Here is a 16706-nt window from a genome sequence, read left to right as displayed (position 1 = left end):
GCATTGCACGCTGCAGCCTCACCGGTCCGGCGGCACACCTAATGCTGAGGGCTGAGGGAGGAGCATGTGTGTCTCTCTACCATGCTCCCTCGCGGTTCCCACAATCCCCAGCAGCATCCGTGCTGGGGATTGTGGGAACCGAGAGGGAGCATGGTAGAGAGACATGCTCCTCCCTCCCCCTTCAGCCCTCAGCATTAACAGTGCAGCCGGACCGGCGAGGCTGCAGCGTGCAGTGCGGCCGGCCCCCTGACTCCTCTCAGGTGGGTGGGGGGGATGGAAGTGGGGGGGTGAATAGAGAGAGAGAGAGAGAGACAAGGGGGGGTGAAAAGAGAGACAGGGGGGGTGAAAAGAGAGAGAGAGAGACAGAGGGGGTGAAAAGAGAGAGAGAGAGACAGAGGGGTGTGAAAAGAGAGAGAGAGAGAGGGGGAAAAGAGAGAGAGAGACAGGGGGGGTGAAGAGAGAGACGGGGGGTGAAAAGAGAGAGAGAGAGACAGGGGGGTGAAGAGAGAGAGAACCAGGGGGGGTGAAGAGAGAGGCAGAGGGGGTGAAGAGAGAGACAGAGGGGGGGTGAAGAGAGAGACAGAGGGGGGGTGAAGAGAGACAGAGGGGGGGTGAAGAGAGACAGAGGGGGGGTGAAGAGAGACAGAGGGGGGGTGAAGAGAGACAGAGGGGGGGTGAAGAGAGACAGAGGGGGGGTGAAGAGAGACAGAGGGGGGTGAAGAGAGACACGGGGGGGTGAAGAGAGACAGAGGGGGGGTGAAGAGAGAGAGAGACAGACGGGGGGTGAAGAGAGAGAGAGAGACAGAGGTGGGGTGAATAGAGAGAGAGACAGAGGGGGGTGAATAGAGAGAGAGACGGGGGGTGAATAGAGAGAGAGAGGCAGAGGGGGTGAATAGAGAGAGAGAGACAGAGGGGGGTGAATAGAGAGAGAGTGACAGAGGGGGGTGAATAGAGAGAGAGTGACAGAGGGGGGGTGAATAGAGAGAGAGAGAGACAGAGGGGGGGTGAATAGAGAGAGAGACGGGGGGGTGAATAGAGAGAGAGACGGGGGGGTGAATAGAGAGAGAGACAGAGGGGGGATGAATAGAGAGAGAGACAGAGGGGGGAGAGTGCCACAGGGAGAGGGGGGAGAGTGAGACACAAGGGGAGAAAGAGGGGCGAATAGAGAGAGACAGAGGGGGAGGGAGAGTGCCACAGGGAAAGGGGGGATAAAGAGACAGAGGGGGGAGAGTGAGACACAAGGGGAGAAAGAGGGGTGAATAGAGAGACAGAGGGGTTGGGAGAGTGCCACAGGGAAAGGAGGGAGAAAGAGACAGAGGGGGGAGAGTGAGACACAAGGGGAGAAAGAGGCGTAAATAGAGAGAGACAGAGGGGGAGGGAGAGTGCCACAGGGAAACTCTAGCCCTGGAGCTACGGGCTAGAGTTCACTCTCACCACTGCGACCACCAGGGATTCTTGGTGGTCCAAGTGGTGAGAGTGAACTCTAGCCCCATACAAACACTGCCCACACACACAACATACACATTCACACACTGCCCCCCCATACACACACACAGACCCCCATACATACATTGCCCTACACACACAGCCACCCATACACACATTGCCCCACGCACCCTACACACTGAACCTTTCACACACATTGCACCCCTCACACATTGCACCACTGCTCCTATACCCTACTACAGCCCCATATCCCAGCAGACCCCAGGTAAGTTGTCAAACTGTACTTAAACGGTTTGACTACTTACTCTGGGAGCGGGTCCCGGCACTCCTGGCACCATACCCACTACACAGAGCAGTAGTTATTGTGCATGGATTATTTCTTTAAATAATCTATAGGTGCCCCTCCTGAGATCAGGCTCTGGATCCGCCACTGATTTATATTATATATATATATATATATATATATATATATATATATATATATATATAATTATGCCTATTATATTTACACATATATTAATGTACATTTATATATGCATAATACACTAAGAAATGTCATTGATATGTACAATATGTAATAAGCAGATATTGGCCCAGTCTTGTTGCTAGGTGCATAATCCAGCACAATAACATATTTAAAGTGAAGAGTGCACCCACAGGACCTCAAAATAAACAAGATAACGTCATTTTTTACAGTTGTGCCCTACATACATTCACCATTTCAGTCCCATTACCAAGCTTTCCTTAATATGTCATGGTAGTTGGACTGAAACATTGGTTATATGCAAAGGCACGTCTGCTTAAAATAAATCTGCACTTTTTTTTTTAAGCCTATATGTGCTTTTTTTCACGTTGGAGTAATAATTTTAATTTTAAGTTATCTTTTCTAACTCTGTATCTGCACACTATGCTGGCGCGACGCATTATGGGGCTGGTAAATCATTTTTTTCCAGGGCTGCTCTTAATTCCCAGTCCGGCCCTGGATGCTGCCGCTGATAGGGACAGCTTAGGAAATAATTCTGCAAACTAGTACATTGGTGGGGTGCACTTCATATCTAAAAGTCAAATAGAAGCTTTAAAAACCGCAGTTACATCGGAGTTTTAAAAAGTAATTTTTATTTTGGTGCTAAATACTACATTAGTGGGGTAGTACATTAGTGGGGTGCACTTCATATCTGAGAGTCAAATAGAATCGTCAAATACTGCTGTCACATTGCAGTTTTAAAACTTGAATTTTTTGGGTGCTAAAAAGTACATTCGTGGGGTGTACTTCATATCTGAAAGTCAAATAGAAGCGTCTAATAGTGTGCTTACTGCGCAGTGGTAAACATTCTAATTGTTTTGCTGCTAAACTGCTAAATAGTACATTTTGGGGCCTGTTCTTCATATCTGAGAGTCAAATAAAAGCGTCTAATAGTGTGCTTTCTGCGCACTTGTAAACATTCTAATTGTTTTGCTGCTAATCTGGTAAATAGTAAATTTTGGGGCCTGTTCTTCATATCTGAAAGTCAAATCGAAGCGTCTAATAGTGTGCTTACTGCGCACTTGTAAACATTCTAATTGTTTTGCTGCTAATCTGCTGCTTACATTGGAGTTTTAAAAAGTGCATTTTCTTTTGGGGCGCATAATAGTATATTTGGGGTGTTCACTTCATGTCTGAGAGTCAAATTGTAGCGTAACTTTGATTTGAATTTACTACATCGGTCACTTGTAATATTGTTTCACATCTACAACACTTGTTACACAGATCTAAGTGATAGAAAACAGATTGATATTTTCTACACTAGAAACTACCAGATAACAAGCTGTTATATTTAAACCAGTGATCAATAGCTAAGAGGTACTTCAACAATATTGTAATTCTGGGGCAATACCCTCACAAGCCAAATTGAGAGGTCCGTTTATAGGGAAAACTGTTGCCTGGAGGAAATTCTAAAACAATTTCCATATGTCCTTTGCAGACTTTACATGCTGGAAAAACACAGGTGCCAACTGCTGTGGCTTTCTGCAGTGTGCATACTGGCAAGGAGGGCAGGGTTGAGGAGTGGGTGAAAGATGATGTGGAGGATGATAAGGTCCTAGACCCCACATGGAATCAAGGTCATGCGAGTGACGTGTGCAGTTTGGAGGAAAAGGCGCTGTGGCACAGAGGCACCAGCACAGCATAAGGGGAGCAAAAGCGGAGCGGCCGTCCCCTAGCGCTCGTCGGCATGTATTAGCTCGAGAATTACCAGTTATCTAAGTAATACATGTAGCGATCAAAGGATCCATAATAGACTTGAGCGAGCCGAACTGCAAAGTTCGGGTTCATACCAGATTTAACGGACCCAGACACTGTCAGGATGTGACATTCACTGTAGCGGCTGTGCGCGCTTTTGGCGTTGTCACCCTGCTGCTGCTCGCCTGTCTGCGCTGCAGCGTAACTTCGACCTTCTGCTCACCGTCTCATGAGACTTTGCGAGCAGCAGCAGGCGATAGTGGAGTTTCAGCTGCAGCACGCACAGGTCAGTGGCTCTGCACCAGACTTCCCTCCAATTGATCAGAGTTAAATGATTTCAAATGGACTCATTACAATTACAGGGCCTCTAAAGAGTCCTGTATGGTTATTTGTCGTCACTACCTTCCCGTATCGAGAGTGGGTCATATGCGTGCCTGCTGCCTTCCTTGCATGTGGTAGCCGTTTCTCAGGGTTCCTGTACGGAATGGAATCCTGATTCCCCGTTACCTGTGGTCACCATGGTAGGCGCAGAAACTGGCATTGAAAGTTGATATGGATGACATCCGCATGCAAAGTCGCCGCCACGGGGATGTGCGATTTGCCCGAGGTTCTCTAGAGTCAACAAAGTTCCCGCGCAACTATAATGTCAACAGCTACTCTGTGGAACAGAGTTGTCTTTTTTTATATGTCCCAATATTTTGGGGGCTACCCCAATTAATATATATATATATAGGTTTATATATATATATAAAAAATATAAAAAGAGCTACCTCATCCTCCTCTTTCACTGCCACGTTCACCGCCTCCTCAACCAATGGGTCACTTAGTATAAACTAGGTACACATTAGCAGAGGCTTGTGAAGGCCTTTTATCCATGCATCAGGACTGCAAGAAATGCACCGCAGGCTGCAAATGTTTCTTTATTTGTATGTCCCAATTATTTGCAGGGCACTTGTCCTACTATTACCCCATTTTACTTCCTTTTGCAGCCCTCTAGCCCTTTCCAGGAGTTTTTTAGAGGCATTTTTGTGGCCAAAAGTTCGGGTCGCAATTGACTTCAATGGGGTTCGGGTTTCGGGGTCAAATTCGAGCCTGAACCCGGACTTTTTTTCAAAGTTCGGCCGAACACGCCGGACCCGAACATCCAGGTGTCCGCTCAACTCTAGTTAGAGATCCAAATTCAAGATTTATGTTATAGTACACTAGACAGCCAGTTTGTGGGAATTAAAGAAGTTATTAAGAAAACAAGTGAGTTAACATATGATCTCTTCTCTGTATAACAAGTAGTTAAATGTAGCGTTAGATTTAATTTGCATTATTTTGTAACTAGCATCTTAGTATAGATTGTTTGAACATTTGATCTATAATTTTTTGGGGAAACCCGAGGCAATGAGAAGAAAATACGTTTCTATTTTTATTGCAGTTTTTTTCTACCGATTTATACAATTCTTATAATTGCTAAAATTTAGACAGTTGAAAAATATTGCCTACAGTAGTTTTATTGCAGATTAAATGGGTCAGTTGACTTTTATCTGCTATGAAGATCCACAGTTCTATTTTGCATTTATTTTGAGCAGACATATACTGTTTTGTGATAAGTTTAATTTAGATTAAACATGTATCAGTGATTAAAGTAGCTAACAAAATGCTAATTATTTTTCGATAAACACATGATGCATATGAAATCATTTAAATCAACATATATTTGATTAGCCATTCTGGCTGAGAAATAGTCAATACAACAGCCTCTGTTAATCAAGGTCTGTTTAAAATTCCCATCAGACAAAAGATCTCCTTCAGAACATTGAAGCAGAGTACGCTTTGGGTATTTTCAGACTTCAGCTAAGCAGTATTTGAACATACCCATCAATACAAGCACCACTAAATTAGATGACATAAAAGGAGAGTTCAAGGAGGAATTAAGCGTATAGATTACATTTAATTTTGTTAAGTGGAGCATGACGTTAACTGAGGGAATTTGTAAGTGTGTTGATGGTAAAGCATTCATTTTTTATCATGCCATGAATGTAGAAACAATGCAAAACTGAATACATCATACTGCTGCAACAAATAAAAGTACAATATTTTTTAAATTCAGTATAATTCACGTTCATAATAGTTCATCACCCAGACAATCAGATCAATTGGTCACCCCGACGTCAAGATGTCCAACGCGCATGTTTCTTCACAAAAGTGGGTATTGTTGAAAATTCTAAGTGAATTTATAATCCAAGGTCAAAATTGTTTTTACCATATTTAAACAACAATATACAAAAAGTGGGAATACATAAAATGGAACTACCTCCTAATTAAAATAGAACTTTTATTAATCGTATACATGTCTAAAAGGAAAATAAAAATGTGTTGTGGTGCAAAATAACCTTGAGTGAGACCAACCCCATAGAAACTTGGGGAGGGAGGACTCAGTAATTACTATGGCTTAAACTGCTTAAAAGGAATAAATACTAAAGGAATCGAAAAGATGAAAGAATGAAGAACTCTTGTAGGCTAGTGATAGAGACGATACCCCTTCCTAGAAGAAGGGTTAGCCCCTGATGAGGTTCTGCCTGGGTAGGTCATCTGCCATTTAATTGTGGCACTTTTTGTTTTTCTAAAATTAGCTTAGCTATTATATGGTCTAAATTTTGAAATTCAATTTGAATTCCGGGTAATTCACAAGTTAGTGAATAATCTTGCCAGGGAAGATTCCAGAACAATTTTGTCAGGGTCCCAGTTTGTGAGTTTTATACATAGGTTGGCCCTGATTCCATTTGTGTGATACTTCAAGTAAACTATGTGTCAATTTTTTTCTCTTACCTTGGACACACACAAAAACTCTCTCATGTCTCATCTCTCAAAGATCTTGTGTTTTAAAGGACACAAATCTGGAGCTACTTATAATGACTTTCAGAATCAGTTAGGTGACCAAAAGTTGGTTAGCCACCAGGAAGTACCTCAAGTGACTGTCTGATTGACAGCCACTAGAAGCAGTCTCAGTCCTGCAATGTAATTATTGCAGTTTCTCAAACCCTGCAATGATTTACATTGCAGGGCTACTTAGGACTGGGACACTGCGCCCTGACAATTTCAATGAGCTGAATTGGTCTGGATATCTATAGATTCCCTGTAAGGTTCCCCAGGTACGATATACTCTCACTACAATAGTATGACAAGATGTAAGTCTACATTTTAGCAGATTAGACATTAAATGGATCATGTATTACTAAAAGTTGCCATAGCAACACTGGCATAAAAGGTATACCCATAACCACATAACAGAAATAGTTGCCATAGTTATATGCATAAGTATATGAATTAAAAGCCTAATACGGGGGGGCGTGGCCTGGCTGCAGATGGAGTAGGATGCACGCTTTCTGAGCTCCCAGGCCCTAACCCGCTAAAGCCCCTAAAACGAAGCGTTAAACACCCTCACAACCACGCTGATGGGGAAAACTAAAAGAGGGGCTACTCCCGGCCCAACATTACCCTCCTCGGGACACTCGACGGGACCTATGGACGATTACCTCTCCACCCCGCAACCGCTGGCCGGCGCACGAGGCCCAAACAATATGGTATGAGCAGTCCCCAGGTATGAGCAGCCGCACTGAATCCCCACGGGGATCCCCTGCAAGAGACACCCAGAAAGACACTCTCACCCAGTTGTCCGCGGACATGGCGGCTATTGCGGCAAACATGCTTACGAGGGGGGATAAAGCGGAACTAATTGTGGAGCTCCGAGCAGCCGTGCGTGAAGAAATCACGGCTGTGAGGCGAGACCTAGCGGTGCTGGAACAGAGAGTAGACGATCTGGAGGTACATCGACTACAGGCCACCCAGCATCAACGGGCGTCAGAGCTGGCAGCCACAAGGCAGGGCAATATCTTACTAGATTTGAGACGCCAAGTGGAGGACCTCGATAATCGAGGTAGACGCAACAACATACGCATTAGGGGCATGCCGGAATCTGACGGTGAATCACCATGGGAGCTGCTTGAAGGCCTGTTTGCCCAAATCATGGGTGATGCAGCCCCACTAGACTTTGGACTCGAGAGGGCACACAGGGCGCTCAGAGCCCCGCGCAGAGATGGCCAACCGAGAGACCTGATTTGCTGCCTCCGGTCATTTCAATTAAAGGAGGCCATAATGAGGGCTCCCCGAACGCAACGCTCACTCCGGTACATGGAATCGCCAATTGCGCTATACCAAGATCTGTCCGCCATTACCCTAGATGCACGGCGAGCCCTGAAACCGATCACAAATGCGCTACAAGAGAAGAGGATTCAATATAAATGGGGATACCCGTTCAGTCTACAAGCAAGAATTGGAAACCAGTGGCACGTCTTGAGATGGCCCACTGAAGTCCCACGCTTCTTACACGCGCTGGGCCTACCGGACATGCCTGTACCTAACTGGATTTTGGACTATCCACCCGCAAGGCCTACTGGCCCAACAACCCCGGCCGACATGCTCAGAGTGGGAGCCTTGACTGGAACCCCCCAACGCAGGGGTGGCCCGGTCGCACCGGAGGAATTAGCTACGGTCGAGCCCCGGGGACGCAGAACCCCCACTGAAGAAAAATCTGCACGCCATTAGACCCGCCATGCCTGTGCGGCGGACCGCTCATCGCCTCCCATCGCATCGGAAGGTACGCAGTGGCCCAGAGACACCGAGACTGTTCACCAGGGGTATGTACTGCTTTCCCCCCCCCCCCCCCCCCGGGACTAAGGCCCCGAATCATCCCTGAGGTCTTCCCCACTCCTGGGGGATCAGTGTTTTGGGGAGGGGTACGGGACAGGGGAGGCTAAGCATACCGAGGCAGTTTAGCAAGCGACCATTACGGGGTCCTGCAAACCCACAGTCGGGGATACGATAGGTGGGGTGGTGGGTCCGGGATGGACACTGCGGGACGGCCTTGTCGGCCCAGGGACCCAACACCCACGAGGGGACGGGGTGTTTGCTGGACACTGCCTTCCACCGGCCACGAGATAAGGGTACGGGGGCCGAAGACCTCCCTGACATTAACTGCTATATGACTGATTTGATAAGGCCGCGGGCCGCTGTTGGGGCCGGGGGAGGGAGGGGTGCGGGCAAGGAGGGAGGGGGGACCTGGCCACGCGCCCGAGACGCACGTGCGGCCGACTCGGCTCCGGCCGTAGGCCCTGCTCTGGCGGGTGCGGAGTCGGACGCGGTGCGGAACGACTGCGTCTCCGGGGGAACGCGTAGATAACGCGGGATGGAGAGATTTTAGGCCCGCGTAATTGAATGTTATGTTCATGTTTTACCAGGTTTTGTTATTGTTTTGGTTTACTAGTCCCACAAGTTGGCTACCCAGTATGACGCTGGGATCTCCCCTAACACTGTATGCTATGTACCCACTCCAGGAAGCGGGGAGGCTCAGGAAGTGTTCTAGCCCATGTAGACATGGAGTTAGGGACTGCAGGGGCCCCGATCACTACTGAACAGGCTAGGCCTAAGAAAACGGAGGTCTCTACCCATTCTCAGCACATAGCACAACCGACTCATGGGTCCGGGAGGGTGACTCGGACCACTATGGGTACCCCACGATACTTAGGACAGGGAGACATATCGGGTTTTGACCCGACTGTGGATGCACTCAGCGGGTTGGGAGCTGAGGGAGTCCGCTAATGACTTCACCTACCAGAGAAGGAGACTGACACCATAGGTGGCCTCCCTCGCACCCCACGCAACTGACCTACACTGTAAATACTGGTCTGTGTTTGGAGAGGGCTCTACTATAGTTCCCCCGACATTCTATTCCTGACCAAGGTTCGAAGTTGCTTTTTGTTTCCCGACTGACTTGACTAACCCAGACAGTCGACTACACCTCTGACCTACACCTCCCCCCCCCAATTTTCCTCTTTCCCGAATATACCTAACTCAGCCCGAAGGGGTTAACCCTCCATTATTTCCCAGTGAGCCCGGGCGGGGGACTCTCTCGGGACGGTTATGGAGTCCTTTAACCCCTTAAGGACCAAACTTCTGGAATAAAAGGGAATTATGACATGTCACACATGACGTGTGTCCTTAAGGGGTTAAACCGGCGCTGCTTAAACTATGGTCCCACAATGTTAGGGGTCTTAATCTCCCTGAGAAATGTGCTCAACTGTTGCGCAGGCTTTGGGCTGACAGAGTGTCCATAGCGTTCCTGCAGGAGACGCATTTCAGAGGTATTGACGCTCCAAAACTGGAGAATAGGCGCTTTCCACAGGGTTACTTTGCCAACCACCCAGACGTGAAGAAGGCGGGAGTGGCAATCCTACTCGCCAACACTGTACAATTCCAACACAAGGCTACACTCACTGATCCTGGGGGTCGATATATCTTCCTTAAAGGCTCCATAAGAGATGTTCCCCACACGTTCGCTTGCATATATAGCCCCAATATAAAACAGCACACATTCATAGCCAGGACACTGACCAAGCTAGACAGGTTCAGGGAAGGCCTCTTGGTGCTGGCTGGGGACCTTAATGTCCCTCTTGACCCACGAATGGACTCCTCTCGGGGCGCAAGCACGGTCCCGGCGCACTGCCTTAGATCGATCCGACGATCCCTGACCAAAGCTGGGTTAGTGGACTGTTGGAGAGTGGCGCACCCTGAGGACAAAGATTTTTCCTACTATTCCCCGATGCACAAACAATACAGCAGGATAGATTACATATTCATGCCCCAGGAAAGCCTGTCTCTTCTCCGAGAGGCCAATATAGGACTCATACACCAGTCAGACCACGCACCAGTCTCGTTGAGAATAAAATCCCCATTGCTCAAACCCGTGGACCCGCGGCCATAGTCACGGTGATCCCCAAGGAAGGGAAGGACCCGAGTAAATGTGCCAGCTATAGGCCAATTTCACTGCTAAACGCAGATCTAAAATTGTTCACGAAGGCCCTCTCACTGAGGATATCCCGGATGCTGCCGGACCTGATCCACCCGGATCAGGTGGGCTTCATCCCAGGCAGGGAAGCCCGAGATGACACCATACGGGCATTGAACATAATCCATAGCGCACAAGCCAGGAAACGGGACATCGTCCTCTTCTCGACGGACGGCGAAAAGGCGTTTGATCGAGTGGATTGGGTATACCTGAAAGAAACGCTGCGTCACCTGGGCTTTGGCACGTATATGCGCGCGTGGATCTCGGCCCTGTACACTACACCGACTGCTCGGATACGGATAAATGGAGCCCTCACACAATCTTTCCCGATATGTAATGGGACGCGACAAGGCTGTCCCCTGTCCCCCCTCCTGTTTGCCCTCACCCTGGAACCTTTCCTGGAGGCGGTCAGGCGGGACGGGGGTATAACGGGGGTTCGCATGGGCACGGAGGAACATAGGGTAGCGGCATACGCCGATGATATGTTGTTCTTCTTGGAACAACCCCTGGTCTCAGTGCCCAACCTACTAAAGGCTTTCGATGGCTTCCGCCAAGTGTCAAACCTGAAGCTGAACCTTGACAAGTCGGAAGCAATGCCGATAATGAAGAACGAAGGCGATGCCCACAGACTCGGCACCCAATTTGCCTTTTCGTGGTGCACGGGGAAGATACGGTACCTCGGTACCTGGCTGCCGAAAGACCTTTCACAAACTTACCAACTAAATTTCCTGCCCCTCCTCCGGAAAATACAATCGGATCTCCAACGCTGGACGGCCTACTACATCACCTGGTTCGGACGAATTAATGCGATCAAGATGAACGTGTTACCACGGTTGCTGTATCTCTTTGCCACCCTGCCACTCTTAATCCCACAATCATTCTTCAAATCACTAGATACGGCTATCCGCGGGTTCGTCTGGAACCATAGACCCTCGCGCGTCCGCAAGTCAACGATGGAGAGACCCAAACTAGCCGGGGGCCTGGGATTGCCTTCGGCATCCACGTACTATAAAGCCACACACTTGCACAGGATCACAGACTGGCATGTTGACACGAGCCCAAAACGTTGGGTGGCTATGGAGCTACAGCAAACGGGGGGTAAGATCCCCTCGAGACTGTGGCTGGGGGGCACCACGTTCGCAGAGCTGCGTACAGGCAACCCCATGATAGACGCGACGCTCAATGTCTGGTGCAAAGTCCGCTACACCCACCAGTTAACTACATCGCCGAGCCCGCTGACCCCGATTGCCTGCAACCCGAACCTGGCTGGGGGACTCCACCCAGCGGCGCTGCGGAACTTCCAACAGGCGGACTGGGTATATCTGGATCAGTGGTGCTCGAGGGGACAGCTCCGGCCCCTACCTGACCTGATGGGGAACACACAACCCACACAATTAGACAATTTCCGTTACCACCAGGTGCAATCGTATGTCGCCAGCCTAGCCGGTAGGGACCACCTTCATAGGCAACTAACGGACTTTGAAAGGATATGCACGAAGAGGTGTCACATAGACCACGGGGTATGGCGCATGTACGAATCCCTGAGAAGGGTCCTGGACACCTGCCCGCTGGGATACAAGAGCAAGTGGGAAAGGGAAACAGGCACACAACTCTCAGACCAAGAATGGGACAAGATAGTCCGCCTAACCCACAAATGCTCGATCAGCTCGAAGATTCAAGAGACCGGATACAAATTATTATCACTATGGTATCGAACACCGGATACCCTCATGCACTTCGGCGGAACAGGTGCGGGCGACTGCTGGAGGTGTGGCACGGCCCTGGGAACGAACCTACACATATGGTGGTCTTGCCCGCGCATAGTAACATACTGGCAGATGATAAACACAAAAATAAGAGAAGTTACAGGAGAAACCATCCCCTTACAACCTATGACGATGCTTTTACATCACACTCCCACACCCACGCAGAAATATAAACACTCCCTCACCATTCATCTGTTAAATGCTGCAAAGGCATTGATTCCCCTGCACTGGAAACTCACATCCGCACCTTCATTCAGACAATGGGTGGACAAGGTGGAGAGCATCTATGATATGGAGATACTGACAGCCTCCCTGCAGGGATGCTCGGACAAGTGCGCACTGCAATGGTACCCCTGGAGGCTTTTTGTCTCCAGGGGGATCGCGTAAAATTTCCGAGACAGGCAAGGAGCTCAGAGTAGCTATCTGAGCTGTGTAGACTGGTCGGAACACACCCCGTACAGACGGGACAAGGAAACTGCTTAGAATGAGGAGACCTCACCCGGGCTCCTGACCCCCCCCCCACCCCTCTTGTACCTACCCCGCTCTCCCCCCCCACTTCCCTTGTACCAAGCCTCAACCTGATGGACTTTCTACACTACAGGACACCAGAGGAATCTGGCTCCCAACTGACAAGACATTACACTGACAGACAGGTAACCCCGATTACACTCAAGGATCAGAATCGAAACCTGGCCGCACGACATAGAACTGAATAATGCCAAATTGGGTAGACTTACACAACCGGAACAGTAATCCATACGGACATAGACACAACAGTTAGCTATCGCTTAGACACGAACCCACAGACAACTTCGGACCATTAGACACAGCTGATAGCCCTGAAAAGGCACCCCACCGAGAGAGGAATCACAAGGGGCTGCATACTCCCTACTTTACTCTCCGGGGGGACGCATTGGTCCAAATACCACAACATAGCCTACGGAAACTGGTCGCTCACGATGTACCCACGCAGGTACCGAGCATTCCTGACCTGTTACGACATAGATATTGGGGTAATATGGGGATGTCCCCGAGGTGTGGATACAGGAAATACGTTGCCAGTAGATGGGGAATTGGGAACGGGTACTGCCAATTTCAGAGGTGCCCAATTGATACCAGGCAAACCCGGGTGGAAGTAGTCAAGTGTATATGTCAAGGACAACTTAGCTACCTATGTTTCCTAGAAATTTGCTCTTTAATAATGATCCGAAACCTGTTTAGCTGTTTCATTGGTGCCAAATGTTAAATATACATTTCTGTGTGACTTATGAACAATGTGCTGTTACTGTTACCTGTGAAAACCTATCAATAAAATACGATTGACATAAAAGCCTAATACGTATATTTTCACATATCACAAAAAATAACATCACTTTTTTTGTGTTTCTGGATATTTTTGCTTTAAATGCAGGTTCAATGTGAGTCGATATATATAAAGGTTAAGATGATTTGGGGATGTACATATTTATAAATTATTCTGACCTATGCTTCAGGTCCATGAGTGTATTTTTTTAGGAGTTTAAGATTCTATATGTACTTGACAGTAAACCTCTCTGATCATCTGGACTTTTAAGCTAGTGTAGTACGAGTCTAAGCAGTGTTCTAGAGTTGGGTTAATTTTGTCCTTAAAAAGATCTTTATCCGTCGCAAGCTCGCAAAGGGTTTGTAGATGTTGGAATTGTAGTATGAAAAATGATGTTAAGTCCCTTAGTTAGAATGTAGTGAGGCACTAATGTCACCCTCTCTAAAAGGTGGGTAGAAAACCAAAACAAATATTCTCTAAACCTGGAAAGAACTAGAGAAATACTTTTATTTATTAATCCCTTAAGGACACAACTTCTGGAATAAAAGGGAATCATGACGGAATATTTCCGTCATGTGTCCTTAAGGGGTTAATATTCTGCAACTAATGTGTACATTACAGAAACTTGCTCATTGTAGCATTGATCGAATATAGAAGCGTAATGGATTCATTCACGTGAAGCCAGCTGAGTCGCCGAAATAAAGGCTTTTTCCAGAAATTTTTATAATATGTTTAGTAATCCATAGATTTAAAAAATGTGTAAATAAAGTAGCACTGCGACCCCCTTCCTGAAAAATTAGTAATTCATAAAGATAGAATCCTTATGAAATATTAATTTTGACTGTGTTGGAATTTCACTGAAATGCCAACCCATTCAAGAGATATACTAAAACAAAGTAGGGACTGCTTTGTCTCTGTATATTTCCTACGTCTGACCCTTCTAGATAATGAGCGGAGCTACTGTCATATAGAAGTGTCAATCCCCCCCCAGCTGTCATCAGTTTTTGTCGGGATCCTCCATAGACCTCAATATTGACTTTGGCTCCTGGCGCTACTGAAGAGGACCCATCAAAAGAAGATGGCCACACCTGTGAGGGACAGGTTTAGGAATGTAAACTATCACCTTCACCTGGTCTCCCTCCACCCCTCCCCCCGGTAGCAATGTCACTGTCCGGGGTCTGTGCAAATTTGGCAAAGTACCCAGATGGTGACAGTGATGCTTTACAATAAAAATAAATGTAGACATTTGCACCTTTTTATCTAACAACTGAGTTCCTCCATCTTAACTCCCTGTCAATCATTGTTATAAGCTCTGCCCTTTGCACCTGGCAATCAGTATAGAAAACGTATACAGTGAAGAAAAAAAAAAAGTGAAACAGTTTGTGTGTATGCTTCAATTATCACGACTGCACACGTTGAAAGGGGTTGCGATAAGGTGATAAGTTAATAAACAACACCATTATTTGTACATATAAACTATCCAGGATTGAAACAGAATAACTTTTCAATAATCTCTCCTACTTCTGCCATAGGGACAAAACGGACATTACCATAAACGTGCCTTATTATATAGGAATACGGATTTTGAATGCAGGATATGGCTTTGAAATGTAGTAAAGGACAGAAAAAAACAGCATCTCACTAACCGGCTGCCATGTAAATTCTTGTAGCACAAAGTTCCAGGATGGAATCTTGTCACATATGGTAGCTGTGACATCTGGAAGGCCAGTGTGACAGTTACCAGCTCTCTTTAAGCTTGCGGATGTGGTTGATGAAGAAATGGATAACTTAAAGGATCAGCTAGAGGATAAAGGAATAATTTAACAAATTAAGTAAAGCTTATACTAGCTATACAAAAAGTTAATAACATGACATAAAATCTCATCAAGCAATTAACAGTGCCGTTAAAAACAATTACCAAAAATTCCTTACACTAAGCCTACAAAATTAATTTAGTCTGCCCTGGTAGTGTTGTAAATACCAAGGGGGTAGCCAGTAGCCACACATTTCTACCCATTCCCAAAAACGTGGGTTTTTCAATAATGCTTGTTTGTTTTTTAATAAGTTGTGGATTTTTCCAAGTAGGCAGTAACAATATAACACAGCTTTAGGTTTTAATGTCCGATCTTATCAAACTTTCGCTTGCAACAGCTAGAGGCTTTGGACATTGGCAGCATCATATTACCACGCTGTCTGCATTTATATGTTTTTTTTTTTTTGTAAATGTGTTTGTAGATTTGTGATTTGTCTTACTCATGTGTTCTATACTAGACTTTTATGGTGTAATAAATGTGTACGCTGTTGTGTTTAGATTTATTGAAATGTGTGAATGCCAATATTTTTCACTCATTTAACAATTTTATTTTAATGGGTTTAACTACTGAAACAGATTCTTAATGATTGTAATAATTAAAATAATTGTAATAAAGGATACTCTATGCATGGAGTTTATAGTTGGTATATGTACTTATTACTTATTTGTAAGACTAGCAGAGTGTGTTATAAACTTTTTTCTCCTGTTTGCAGATTTAATTTTCTATTTTTGCTGCTACATCCCTCTATGATTTCAAAACCTGCCAAGAGCACTAGGTCCGATATCTTTCACACTTTGAATAAAGCGAGTTATATGGTTTACTCATGTTTTTATGTTTGTCTTCTGCCTTTTTGGGCAGTTGTATAATGTTAATCTATTAATGATACCAAACAAAAATGTTACTGTATGTCAAAGTGTGTCCAAAAATAGTGATTTTTGTATGTGTATAATAGTAATAACAGTTGCGTGTAATAGTAGATTATAACACTTTTGTAGTGTATTTTTTGCATTGAACTAGATACAAAGATATTTATTTGTACATAAAGACAAAAAATATATGTTTATTACAACCCCTGTTGGAACGCACATGTACCATACACTATATATCTATTTAAAATAAATTGATTCAAACACAGCTACCCAAGAATGAGTGTTTGTACTAAGAAGAAGAATCTACAAATTTTACCACAATTGTTTATGTTTATTTATTTTATTTTTTAAATATTTCTCATGGTATGCTGTATTGTACCCAGTCTTAAACTATTTCT

This window comes from Pelobates fuscus, chromosome 1 (assembly GCF_036172605.1).
Source record: "Pelobates fuscus isolate aPelFus1 chromosome 1, aPelFus1.pri, whole genome shotgun sequence".
NCBI lineage: Eukaryota > Metazoa > Chordata > Amphibia > Anura > Pelobatidae > Pelobates > Pelobates fuscus.
The sequence above is the reverse complement of the archived record's forward strand: the minus strand, read 5'-3'. Positions refer to the sequence as shown.